Source organism: Canis aureus, chromosome 3 (assembly GCF_053574225.1).
Source record: "Canis aureus isolate CA01 chromosome 3, VMU_Caureus_v.1.0, whole genome shotgun sequence".
Taxonomy (NCBI): Eukaryota; Metazoa; Chordata; class Mammalia; order Carnivora; family Canidae; genus Canis; species Canis aureus.
In genome coordinates, this window is record NC_135613.1 from 7,712,419 (window position 1) to 7,725,249 (window position 12,831).

The window sequence follows — 12,831 nt, forward strand, 5'->3', positions numbered from 1 at the left end:
GATAAAAAGTCGTTCCCCTGTGGGGATGGGTTCGAAGGAAGAGGGTGGGGACTGGGAGTCTAGCAGAGCTGGGGAGAAGAAAACCACGAGAAAACCTGCAGGGCTGTGGGGGGCAGGAGGAGGAAGCTCCAGGGTGCTGCTCGGCTCTGGCTGGTTTACTGGTGATGCGGAGCAGGGGGTCGGGTATGCTCTGTCTGGAGTTCAAGACGCCTGTCTGGGGGAAATGACTCCAGGTCTCAGGAGAGAGGCATGGCTGAGGTTGTAGACAGGAAGCCAAGGGGGAGGGCTTAGCCGTGAGGTGAGGGGACCAGAAGAGCCCCAGAGCTACCAGAGGAAAAGGCCCCTAGAAGGACAGGAGGGGGCAGCGGCAGGTACAGGAAGAGGGAGGACGGGAGGTTTCAGCTCCCCCAGAGGATGTCAGTGGGCCAGGCAAGAGGAGGACGGGAAAACGTCCTCAGGCCTGAGCCCGGGGTGGCGGGGTTGGCTACAGGAGCGCAACAGCGTCCAAGGGCCTGAGGAGGCCTCAGTGGCCGCGAGCTGGGCCGGGGCTGCGGGGCCCAGGTCCCGGGTCTGAGTCTTCCTAAGGCCGCGGCGGAGGGCGGAGGGGCACGAGGCTGTGGGGCGCTCCGGGAGCCGCTCTAGGGCCCGGCCCGCCCCGCGGCGCTGTGCCGGCCACGCAGAGCCAGGGCGGCCGGGCCCGGTCGCCGGCACCAGCGCACGCGGAGGCGGGGACCGCACTCCCGGGCAGGCCGGGCGCTCCCCGAGGCCTCGGCGGCCCCGGGGGTCAGAAGCGCCGCCGCGAGGCGTCCTGTCCCGACGCGGGGCGCGCTGTCGCGATCCGGCGGCGCGTGACGTGGCGGGGGCGGGGCCTGAGCGGCTGCGGCGGCCGCGGCGCTCGAGCGGCGGAGCATCCTGTGGGCGCCCGGCGACTGCGAGGTAACGGGCCGCGGGCGGGCGCGCGGGGGCCGCGGGGCGGGCCGGGCCGGGGCCGCGTGCTGGGGGCCGCGCTCTCCGCGCCGCCGCCGCCGCCGCCCCCGAGTGCGGGTTGCGGGCCCGCCAAGCGGGGCGCGGGGCGCGGGGCGCGGGGCGGGCGGGCCGGGGGCACGTGAGGGACGCCGCGGCGAGGACGTGCGGAGGGTGACGCTGTGCGTGTAAGACGGAGCGCGAGCGTGAGCGTGGCCCGGGAGCGTGGGGAGCCCTGAGTGTGGGGCTGAGCGGGGGGGAGAGGCTACGTGTGTGAGCGTGAGAGACCCCCTGAGCCTGAGGGTGGCCCTGTGAGTGAGTGTGCAAGAAACACCGTGAGGGAGGTGACCCTGACAGTGCGGGAGAGACCTTGGTGTGAAGGAGACTCGGTGTGTGTGAAAGACAGCTGAAGGAGAGCGCGCGCGCGTGAGCCCCAGAGTCTGGGGGTGATTCCCCTGAGGGTGTGAGAGCCCGAGGGTGAGGGTGACTCCAGAAGTGTGGAAGAGGGGAGAGTGTGAAGGACACCGCAGTGATAGAGGCCCGGAGCGGAGTGCGATGCGGACCGAGTGCGAGACTGAAATACGGAGGCTGAGTGTGGTAAGAAAGAGGACCTGGGCCGTGGCCACTCGGCAAGTGAGGAAGACCGCGTGCAAGGCTGTGCACCAGGGTCGCAGCTTCCTAGGATGCTGCAGATGGTGGGCCGAGCCGCCGGCCTGCTGTGTTGGCACCAGGCCACCATGTGCTCCCGCCCTGATGGCTCCTTCTCGTGTCTTCTTGTCCTGTCATGTTGTTTGATCATCTCATGTTATAAATGGAAGGAGAGATTTGTAAAACAGTCTGAGAATTCTTGACTAAGCGCTAAGCAAACAGTCCGGGTACCACATTGTGTAATGGGCGGTATAAATAGGAATCAATATTTAACAGATATTTTCGAGCACCTCTTGTGCGCCCTGGGCTGTGTGCTTGGTGACACAGTTCAAAAGAATCCAGTCTCTGCCCTTGATGGGGGGAAAAAAAGCACTGCCAGCAAATCTAGCTTGTGGTAGCAGAGCGCTCAGCCATCTGGTGCTTCTGCGAGAGCTGCTCCCTGATTTGAAGATCCGGGAGGAGCAGACTTTCTGAAAGTCTAGGGCTTCCTGAGCTCACTTTTGTCTCTCTTTGCGTGCTGTGAAGCCCTTTAGGAGGAAACCGCCCAGGCTGCCTCCCTTACTCAGGTGCCTTGGCTTGCTAATGACTTTTGCCCCCTAACTTCGGTCTCAGCCTGCCACTAAGTTCTTCTATTTGATTTCCCTCTCCTGACAAATATGCAGAAAACCACAAACCTGATTTTTTATCTTCCTTCTTCCCTGTCTGGCTGTGGACATATTTTTATTGCAGCCCAAGAGTAAATACCAGTTATGTGACTGATCTCTATGGCCCTTCTCGGTACAGGAAATTTCCTGACCTCCGTCCTGTGTGCTTCCTGCTGTAGCCTCCAGGATGTGGATACATTTCTACAAAAGTGACGCAAGTAGGGCTCAGAGGACCCGGGTCTCAGGGAGTAGCAGCTGTCTGGACATGCATGATTTGAGATGACCGGGCCGGGCTAGTTCTCTGACACGTGTAGGCTGGTTGCTTCAGTTACACTCCACCGTGAGAGTGACGGAACTTCTCAGTAACTGAGTGCTGCCCCTGCGAGGCCTGTGCAACTTAAAATTTTCCAAAGGGAAATCTCATCCTGCTGCTTACTAGGTTCATTTTTTGATAAGCTGCCTCTTACTCTTTGTTGCAGAGGTTAAATGGCCAAGCCAGACAAGTGGAATTAGGCCTTGCTGTGGAGACTTCCATTTTCTTCTCAGTACCTGACCATTTGTGATGAGGCAGCTTATGAAAGTGTGATGTTTGCTTATTTCCTCACAGGTGAATATTATTGCTCTGTTCTCTATTAGATTTTGGATCTTTGCGATTTGTAAAGTTTCAGTTATTTGTGCACAGTATGAACAGGATACTAGTAATCAGACTGGCTCACATATAATGAACAATTACATAACACTATTTTGGTGTATTTATTAAATTATATCTTTTTCTAAAGAGTAATTGTGGCTTATAATTAAAGATACTTCCAATGAGGTTATTGAAAGGAAATTAACCAAAACAATAGAAAAGACTACGCATCACATACTGTTAAAAGTGAGGGTATTTATTCACTGTGATTGGGTACTGAATTTGATATTGAATTTCCTGGTATCTTAGGTAAAAAGATAAATGTAGAATTACATAAATTTTTCATTTGATAGGAATACTGTGTATGTGTGTATATATATATATATATATAGAGAGAGAGAGAGAGAGAGAAAGAGGGAGAGTTAAGCATTAAAAAATTGATGCCTAAAAAAAAAAAAAAAAATTGATGCCTATTCTGGAAAATATATAAAACTCAGAGAGATATAGAAAAGAAAGAATCCTCTAGGTTTTCACCATAGTAAAGATTTTAGTATTTTTCTCAACAGCATTTTCCCTCATAGTCATCAATTTTAAAAGAGCTTTTAGGGACACCTGGGTGGCTCAGTGGTTGTGATCCCAGGTCTGGGGATCGAGTCCCACATTGGGCTGCCAGCATGGAGCCTGCTTGTCCCTCTGCCTATGTCTTTGTCTCTCTCTCTATGTCTCTCATGAATAAATAAATAAAATATTTTAAAATAAATGAATAAAAGATTTTTAAAATCCAGCTTGTAAAATAAATAAATAAATAAATAAATACAGCTTGTAAAACATTTTTTGTAATTGAACTTTGAAAGATTCTTCTTTTCCCCTGAAAATTGCATATGATAGTTTTATGGTTAAATTTTCATGAGGCAGGATGCCTGGGTGGCTCAGCGCGTGATTTTGTGGTCCCAGGATCAAGTTCCGCATCCGGCTCCCTGCATAGAGCCTGCTTCTCCCTCTGCCTAGTCTCTGCTTCTCTCTGTGTATTTCTCATGAATAAATAAATAAAATATTTTAAAAAAATTTTTGTGAGGCAATTTTAGTAGTCTGATGAATTCCTTTACTATCTGCTGCAGAAGCCTGTAAAATAGGTTGAAAACTGCATTGTGTCCTTACAGGCAGAGTTTAACACTAGTCTTTTGTTTTTGGGTTGTTTTTTTTTTTTTTTTCTAATATTTTATTTGTGTGTGTGTGTGTGTGTGAGAGAGAGAGAGAGAGAGAGAGCATGCATGCATAAGCAGGGGGAGAGGGAGAAGCTGGCTCTCCACTGAGCAGAGACCCAACTTGATGCTCCCTCCCAGGACCCTAGGATCACGATCTGAGCTGAAGGCAGATGCTCAGTGGACTGAGCCACCCAGGCATCCCTAACACTAGTTTTTCAAGACAGGAATTTATAGGGTATGCTGAATGATTTAATGGAAATTGTCTTCAACATGATTTTAAAGACTATGTGTGAGAAAGAGAGACTGAGAATGTGATATTGTGTGTGATCTTCACATACCAATTTCTCTTATCCAATGGATAAAAATTGAAGGCAGAAGGAAAGCGAGTTCGGAGAGGGTGATTTGGTAAGATTTTGTTGCATACTCTTTCACCCAAATACCAGGCTACTGAGCTGGAGTTAGTGGCTTAGTTATGAGTTCCTTGATTTTTGTCCCATTGTTGCAGAAGGTTTGCAAATCTACTCTGTGGGGATAGGATAAACAGTGCATCTTATACAGATATGGACTGCCCTTCTGAGAATGTATGTAGATACTGTGGTGATTAATTAAACACAAATGAATTCAAAAGCATTTTTGGAGTCATAGTTGCTTTTTCTCATTTCCCCCCCCTTATTATCTGTTACCTAAAGAACAAGTGCTTTGACAAAATGATAGGAACCACTATCTCAGACTGAATTTTTTTAATGATCACTTACCTTCACTTAAGCCTTGTTTTGCTTATTGTGCTGGCGAGCAGGTGGCTCAAGGTGTTAGACTTTCAGTAGGGTTTGTTGTATATTTTCTCTCACAGATATTTTCTGCCATTTCTATAATTTTATTCATTGATCACTGACTGAGTACTGAGCCTGTGTTAGGCCTTGTACTGGGTGCTGTTAAAATAGATAAGCAATTCACAAACTAGTTGGGAGACTGAAGGTAAGTAAATGCAACCAAATGAGGTGGCTGCTAAGGCAGAAGTACGTATTAGAAATCTTATGGGCACAAGGAGATATATGGTGAAAGATGGCAGCCAAGCTTTTAGGGACAAGGTGGTAGCAGAAGAGCTTTGGAAGCAGAGGGCTCAGTATGAACAAAGATGAGATTGTCTGATGGACTCTGGAAACCCTGGACTACTCTAGGTTCTGGAAGCTGCAAGTATTCAGTGGCACGGGACCTTGGGTGGGACTGTGGGGGTGGGAATATGGGGTGGGGGTGGGACTGTGAGGGTAGGAGTGGGGTGGGAATATGGGGGAGGCGGTGGGGATGGGACTTGGGGGTAGGAGTGGGATGGGGGGGTGGGGTGGGAGACCTAGTGATAGAGCCCTGTTAAGAAGATTGGAATTGGTTTTAAAGGCCTTAGGCAAAAAAAAAAAAAAAAGGCCTTAGGCAGCACCTGAGGGAGGGTTCCTGACAGTGCTTGGATACCAACTGAGGAGATAGGGTTGATACTCTGTTGTGAAACTCAAGGAGCCAAAGTAGTGTTTTTTTCTGCTAGAAGCCTGTCTCCCACCCGTGCCTGTCCAGCATCTCCTGTATGGAGACAAACCCTATTGCAGATGTCGGTTTGTTTTTTTTTTCCCCACACTTGGAATTTTCACAGTTACTTAGGTAAGAGCTATGTTGGGACATACCATTTTCAGGTCTTCTAGATCTTGTTTTTAAAATTTTTTTTTCAAAAAAAAAAAAAAATTTTTTTTCACACTCTACATGGGGCTTGAACTCATGACTCTGAGATTGAGAGTCTTATGTTCTACCAACTGAGCCAGTCAAGTCCCCCTAGATCTTGATGACTTTATGTCTACGTAATCTATTGATGACTGAGAGAGGTACTTTGAAGTCTCCAACTATAATTGTGGATTTGTGTATTTCTCTTTTCAGATCTATGGTACTGCTTTATGTGTTTTGAACCTATATTGTTGGAGGAAATACACACTTAGAATCATCTTCTTGGTGATTTGACCTCTTTATCATTATATAATGTCCCTCTTTATCTCTAGCAGTCTTTGTTATTCTGGAGTCTATATTCTCTGATGTTAATATAGCTACTCCAACTTTAGATTAGTTTTGCATGGTTTATTTTTTTTCCTATCTTTTATCTCTCTTTTATTTCTTTTATCTCTTACCTATAACTTATGTATGTTTATTTACTTATTTGTTTATTGGGTGTGGAGCCTAACATGGGGCTTGATCTCTCTCATGAATAAATAAATAAAATCTTTAAAATAAATAAATACATAAAACATTTATTTTTAAACATTTTTTATTTTTGTATTTTTAAAGATTTTATTTATTTATTTATTTATTTATTTATTCATGACACACACACACACACACACAGAAGCAGAGACATAGGCAGAGGGAGAAGCAGGCTCCTCACAGGGAGTCCGATGTGGAACTCGATCCTGGGACCCTGGGATTACCCCTGAGCCAAAGGCAGACAGACACTTAACCTCTGAGCCACCCAGGCGTCCCTCTATGCTGTACTTTTTAAATTTATTTTTTATTTTTAAAATTGTTTATGCTGTACTTTTTTTTTAAAAAGATTTTTATTTATTTGAGAGAGAGAGAAGAGAGATAGGGGTGCATGAGAAGCAGAGGAGCAGAGGGAGAAGGACAGGCGACTCCTGCTGAACATGAACCCTACTCCTCTACTCAGGGCTCAATCCCACGACTCTGAGATCCTGACCTGAGCAGAAATCAAGAGTCAGACATTTATCTGACTGTACCACCCAGTGCCCCATGCTGTGCTTTCTATCTCTATGACTTACTTATTTTATGATTAGAAGTTTGTACATCTGAATCCTCTTTTACTTCTTTTGCTCATCCCTTCACCCCTCCCCCTCTGGCAACCATCCGTTTGTTTTAAATTTTTTTTAATTTTTATTTATTTATGATAGTCACACAGAGAAAGAGAGAGAGAGGCAGAGACACAGGCAGAGGGAGAAGCAGGCTCCATGCACCGAGAACCCGATGTGGGATTCGATCCCGGGTCTCCAGGATCGCGCCCTGGGCCAAAGGCAGGCGCCAAACCGCTGCGCCACCCAGGGATCCCCATCCGTTTGTTTTTTATGAGTCCGTTTCTTTTCTTTTTTTTTTTTTAAGGTTTTATTTATTCATCTTAAGAGACAGAGAGATGGGAGATGCCTGGGTGGCTCAGCAGTTAAGCGTCTGCCTTTGAAAATGAATGAATGAATGAATGAATGAATGGACACCTGGGTGGCTCAGCAGTTGAGTGCCTGCAGTAGGCCCAGGGTGTGATCCTGGAGTCCTGGGATCTAGTCCCGCATACGGCTCCCTGCGAGGAGCCTGCTTCGCCCTCTGTGTCTGCCTCTTTCTGTGTGTCTCTTGTGAATAAATAAATAAAATCTTAAAAAAACAAAAACAGAGATAGTAGCATGGGGTGGGAGGCAGAGGCAGAGGGAGAGGGAGAAGCAGGTTCCCCACTGAGCAGGGTGCCCAATGTGGGGCTTGATCTAAGGACCCTGGGATCGTGACCTGAGCCAAAGGCAGATGTTTAACCTACTGAGCCACCCAGGCACCCCGAGTTTCTTTTTTGTTGTTCATTTGTTTCATTTTTTAGATAAGTGAAATTATGTGATACTTGTTTTTCTTTTCTTTTTTTTTTTTTGATACTTGTTTTTCTTAACCGAGTTTTCATTTAATGTAATACCTTCTAAGTTGCTGCCTACTTTTGGTTTGAGCATTTTTTTATGATGTTTTATTTCCACTGTTGGTTTATTATTTATAACCCTTCTTTTTTTTAAGATTTTATTTCTTTATTCATGAGAGACACAGAGAGAGAGAGAGGCAGAGAGACACAGGCAGAGGGAGAAGCAGTATCCACGCAGGTAGCCCAACTTGGGACTCGATCCTGGGTCTCCAGGACCACACACCCTGGGCTGAAGGCAACGCTAAACCGCTGAACCACCTGGGCTCCCCTATAACCCTTCTTTTAATCTTTTTAGTTTAGTGTTTTTTTTTTTTAAAGTAACACTACATTTTTTCACATATAAGAAACTTACAACTGTATAACTCCCAGTTCTTCCTTGTTTGTGCTGTTGTCATACATTTTACTTTTTTTTTCTTAAGATTTTACTTATTTACTTGAGAGAGGGAGAGAGAAGGAGCATGAGCATGGAGAGGGTGAAGCAGATTCCCCACTGAATAGAGAGCCTGATGCAGGCAATCCCAGCACCCTGGGATGATGACCCTAGGCAGACACTTTACTGACTGAGCCACCCAGGCACCCCTCATACATTTTACTTTGATATATGCTACAAATCCACAATTCATTGCTACAATATTTACTTGAGGCAGTCAATTATATTCTAAAGCATGTAAAAAAAACGTTTTTTTCCCCAAAAAGTAATTTATTTATTTATTTATATATTTATTTATTTATTTTTATAAATTTTATTTTATTTTTTATTTTGTAATTTTTATTTATTTATGATAGTCACACACAGAGAGAGAGGCAGAGACACAGGCAGAGGGAGAAGCAGGCTCCATGCACCGGGAGCCTGACGTGGGACCTGATCCCCGGTCTCCAGGATCGCGCCCTGGGCCAAAGGCAGGCGCTAAACCGCTGCGCCACCCAGGGATCCCTATTTTTTTAAATATTTACTTCAGACCATTTGATATTATTCTAGAACTCCTGGGGGCGCCATTCTATTTTTTTTTTTTTTTTCACTTTTTCCCACTTTGACTCTTAGGGTTTTCATCTCTCTGCTGAAATTTGACGTTTCTACTTGCTGTTCAACTTTTCTACTAGAGCATTTAATTTATTAATAATAGTTATTTTAAATTCCTTATTTGGTAGTTCCAATATCTGGGTCATCTCCATGTCTTATCCTGTTGATTACTTTGCTTCTTTCCTTTTTCTTTAAAGATTTTGTTTATTTGAGAGAGAGCAAGAGAGTACATGGGCAGGAGGAGAGACAGAGGGAGAGGAGAGAGAATCCTGAGCAGACTCCTTAACTGAGAGCAGAGCCTGACTCTGGGCTTGATCTCACAACCCTGAGATCACAACCCGAGCTGAAATCATGCGTTGGTTGCTTAACTACTGAGCCAAGCAGGTGCCCCTGATTACTTTGCTTCTGGATAATGAACATGCTTTTTTATGTATTGCTTGTAATTTGTTACTGATTGCAAGATACAGGATTTAAAACAGTAGAGACTTACGTACATAGTATTTATTCTGGATACATCTCTTCTTTTGTTAGGTTTATTAGTGTGGGAGTTCCAGTTAGAAGATGAGTTAGGTTTGGGTTTTATTGTTGCCTTAGGTGCACACAGGGCTTCAAATTCCTCCAGTTTAGGATTGGTTTGCTGGAGGGAGGGTTTTTCTTCAGTGTTTACGCTTCACACTCAGCTCTAGGTCTTTCTTTTATTGCTGGGTGCTGGCTTACCTGGTGGTGGGAGCAGGGATTCTCTGTTATCTTGGTTTACCTCAGGGTTCAGCCCCTGTTTTTCTGGGTCTTGGGGGAGAGGGGTGTAGATCTTTCTGGTGATCTTGCCCTTGTCCCAGAGGTAGGACGCCTCTAATGGCCCGGATCAGAATTTCCTGTCTTTCCCCCAGGCATAAAGGGTTGTTTTATTTTTCTTTTACTCTGCCCCAGCTGCCTTGGGAGTGACAGAATTTGCCACCCTAACCCTGGTGGTGTACGATTTTTATTCTTTAGAGAAGGGACCAAGTGGACCTTTGCATTTTTCCCAGAGTAGTGATTGCTTTCCTTCTCCAGATTAGCACTACTGAGAGGCTCTGGCCTCTTGTCTAGTATTTTTTTTTCCTTTAAGATTTTATTTATTCATTCATAGAGACACACAGAGAGAGAGAGAGAGAGAGAGAGAGGCAGAGACACAGGAAGAGGGAGAAGCAGGCTCCATGCAGGGAGCCCGGCGTGGGCCTCCATCCCAGGTCTCCCAGATCATGCCCTGGGCTGCAGGCGGCGCTAAACCGCTGCGCCACCAGGGCTGCCCTTGTCTAGTATTTTTTATGAACATCCAATCCACTGAAGTCTGTGGAGAAAAATCTCTGAATGTTTAGGCTCTTGCTAACCCACACGAGACATTTAGTAATTCATTAAAAATTGTACCTGAGTTCTTCTTACTTACTTTTTTTTTTTTTTTAAAGATTTTGTTTATTCATTCATGAGACACACAGAGAGAGAGAGACAGAGGCAGAGACACAGGTAGAGGGAGAAGTAGGCCCATGAAGGGAGCCTGACATGGGACTCGATCCCTGGTCTCCAGGATCCAGCCCTGGGCTGAAGGCAGGCGCTAAACTACTGAGCTACCGGGACTGCCCCTATTCTTACTTACTTGCTCATATCTTGGTCCCATCATTCTCCTTTTGCCACAGGTGAGCCAGAGCTTGCATCTCTCCACAGAGGTGCCTGTTTTTCCTTAAATTTCAGTCTAGTAGGTTGCCCTGTAACCTCAGCTCTCTGATGGCTTCAAGAAAAGTTGTGGTTTTGTAGATTATTTGTTTTTTTTCTTGTCATTGGAGTTGTAGTGATGCTCTTCCCAGCTTTCCACATCCTAAATGGAAGTTAGAAGTCAAGGCAATTCCATTTTATATGAATTTTATTTTCCAGTGAAATTAATTCACCTTTCTTTCCCTGTGATACTGTGATAAAAATACATATATTTGGTCTGCATCCACTGTTTCTAGACACAACTCCTATAATTTTCTGTTTTAAGAGCTATAAGGGCATTTTTTTGTTACAATATTTGCTTTTGTTCTCAATACCTGAAATAGCTCCAGGGCAATGAAAGTGAAATGGATTTCTCTTGTTATTTATATAACAAGCCCCTTTCCACCCACCTCTGAGTTTATGTTACTGAGGTGATTTTTGGGAAGTATCCAGATCTTCTAAGGATGGGGGCTCATTGCTAGAGGAACCAACCCTGTGATTAGGAGATTGGGACTTTCAGTCACAATCAGTTGTGCCTTTGTAATGAGGCCTTCATAAAAACCCCAAAAGACAGAGTTGGAGAGCTTTCAGGTTGGTGAACAAGTGGAGGTGCTGGGCAAGTGGCTTGGCTGGAGAAAGCATGAAAACCACACCCCTTCCTGAATACCTTGAACCCAAGGAGGGGGTAGTGGGACCCTCCAATTCCTAGCCAGTCAGTTGGAAGCATTTGGCATCTGAAGAGAGGGCAGGTTCCCCCCCACCCCCCCAGAGGGCAGTTTTGTGGGACTGAGCCCTTACCCTGGAGGATCTCCAGGTAGATAGTGTCAGTGATGACGTTTTGGAATATAGGTGAGATTTGGTGGGGTGAGGTCCGGAGACCACAACCAAGAAAGAAGTTTTTTTTTTTTTTTAAAGATTTTATTTATTTATTCATGACAGAGAGAGAGAGAGAGAGAGAGGCAGAGACACAGACAGAGGGAGAGAAGCAGGTTCCATACAGGGATCCTGACATGGTACTCGATCCTGGGTCTCCAGGATCACACCCCAGGCCGAAGGCGGCACCAAACCACTGGGCCACCGGGGCTGCCCAAGAAAGAATTTTTGAGACATCTTTGGTACAAAATGCTGGTTTTGTTAAAGCTCAGGGGACAGGACCCATGGACAGAAAGAGCTGCCCTGGAGTTTTGAAGAGCAGTTGATTATATACTTGGAGTTGGGGGAGGTAAGGAAAAGGGAAGTTTTCAAAATAAAATTTTTTTAAAGATTTTATTTGTTTATTCATGAGTGACACAGAGAGAGGCAGAAACAGGCAGAGGGAGAAGCAGGCTTCCCATGGGGAGCCTGATTCAGGACTCCTGATCCCAGGACCCTAGGGCCCTGGGATCACGACCTGAGCCAAAGGCAGAAGCTCCTGAGCCAAAGGCAGATGGTCAACCATTGAGCCACCAGGTGTCCCTCAAAAGAACTTTCACATGCTAAAGAGGACCTGAGATACTGGGGGCCTTGCCATTGTTAAGGTTGTTTTTTCCTCTAGTAAAGCATTAAGGTGAAGACAATTGGGAGCTTCCTTATACACGCCAGCCTAAAGTATTTGTCAATAGGCTGCAGGTTATAAGGACATTTAATTTTATCTACACTTCCTTGTGGAAGTTAGGTTATTGATAAGAATGCTTTTTTCTGTAAACCACTAAGACATTTATAATTTTACTTTTATTTTTATTTTTTTTTATGATAGTCACAGAGAGAGAGAGATAGGCAGAGACACAGGCAGAGGGAGAAGCAGGCTCCATGCACCGGGAGCCTGATGTGGGATTCGATCCTGGGTCTCCAGGATCGCGCCCTGGGCCAAAGGCAGGCGCCAAACCGCTGCGCCACCCAGGGATCCCAGACATTTATAAATTGAGGGAGGCCCATGTGATGCAGGACTATAATCTTTATAAGTTAACCATTTGTTTTTTCTTCCCTTAGCTTTAGGGCAGCCAGGAGTGCTGAGCAATATCACGCATATCCCACTTTGGGGGATGGTTTGGGATGTCAGCTTGTGCTTTGTCCTCAGCTTGCCTTCTGCATCTTCTTCTTCTTCTTTTTTTTTTTTTTTAAGATTTATTTATTTGTTTATGATAGAGAGAGAGAGAGAGAGAGAGGCAGAGACATAGGAGGAGGGAGAAGCAGGCTCCATGCCGGGAGCCCGACGCGGGACTCGATCCCGGGACTCCAGGATCGGGCCCTGGGCCAAAGGCAGGTGCTAAACCGCTGAGCCACCCAGGGATCCCCCTGCCTTCTGT

General features: G+C 46.0%; 1 protein-coding gene across 5 annotated transcripts in view; it reads left to right on the top strand.

The window, feature by feature from the left end:
- The first annotated feature begins 224 nt into the window (after positions 1-224).
- The window catches only part of SLC7A6 (solute carrier family 7 member 6), a 39,780-nt gene continuing 27,173 nt past the window's right edge, over positions 225-12,831 (top strand). The window contains exons 1-2 of one of the 5 annotated variants that reach the window (XM_077888144.1): positions 225-371; positions 2,735-2,862. The gene's annotated coding sequence lies outside the window, so the exon portion shown is untranslated. Of the gene's footprint in view, positions 372-826; positions 937-1,298; positions 1,561-2,734; positions 2,863-12,831 lie in introns of those variants that run through there. The other 4 variants (XM_077888133.1, XM_077888139.1, XM_077888164.1 and 1 more) reach the window with 4 other exon arrangements.